Raw genomic sequence first — 1012 nt, forward strand, 5'->3', positions numbered from 1 at the left:
TTCCTGGTGTTTACATGTAGATGTGTTAAAAAAAACAGGATATATCATTGATTGTACTACACCATAGCAGTTTTAGGTGAGCAAAAGCAAAGGAACAAATTATCTTGAAAATAACATTTAATATTTGGTGGCATAACTCTTTATTTCTTGCAATGACTGCCTCAAGCCTGCGACCCATCATGGGGGGCTGAGAGGTTAAATACAGATTAATCTCTATAGATTTACTCATGTGTATTAGCTTTGTAGAGATCTAATAGAGTGCTGTGGGAAAGGGTAAATGAGGACAGATTGTAGAATGAAGAGCTGTGAGAATCCTGGTTGGATAGAAAAGGAGCTACAGTATATAAATAGGTTTTTTTTTTTTAACATTTACCATCGACATCATCAAACTGTTGATTCTTCATTTGTGATGCTGTTCCAGGCTTTCACCACAGCTTCTGTCAGTTCTTTGTTTGTTTCAGGGGGTTGTCCCTCTTCAGGAGGTGAAAAGCTCTGTTGGGTTCAGGTCAGGTGATTGACTTGGCCGACCTAAACCCTGATGAAGTCTTTTGTTTTGTTGTCAGTGAGCTTTGGGTCATTGTCCTGCTGCAGGATCAAATTCCTCCTGATTAGTAGTTGGGATACATTTCTCTGTAATTCGGCAGACAAAATATTTCTGTACACTTCAGAATTCATTCTGCTGCTGCCATCAGTTCCATCATCAATAAATATTAATGAGGCTGTTCCTGAAGCAGCCATGACATCACCTGCACCGTGCTTCACACATGAGCTTTGGATCACATGTAAAGAGAATTCATTCAAAATAAAGATTTGATGGTTTTCTTTGATAAATAACTCTCTACCTGATGTCATTTGTAAATGACTGAACCTACTATTGAAGCAAGTAAGACCTGATTGTTTTTATGGTGCATTAAAGTGTATCTCCCCCCACTGTGAAAAGATAACTCCGCCTCAAGGCAAAATTTGAAAAATGCATCAAAGTGGGTAGGGGAGGGGGGTTAGAGAGCGGAGG

The sequence above is a fragment of the Austrofundulus limnaeus genome, unplaced genomic scaffold, assembly GCF_001266775.1.
Source record: "Austrofundulus limnaeus strain Quisiro unplaced genomic scaffold, Austrofundulus_limnaeus-1.0 Scaffold489, whole genome shotgun sequence".
Lineage (NCBI taxonomy): Eukaryota > Metazoa > Chordata > Actinopteri > Cyprinodontiformes > Rivulidae > Austrofundulus > Austrofundulus limnaeus.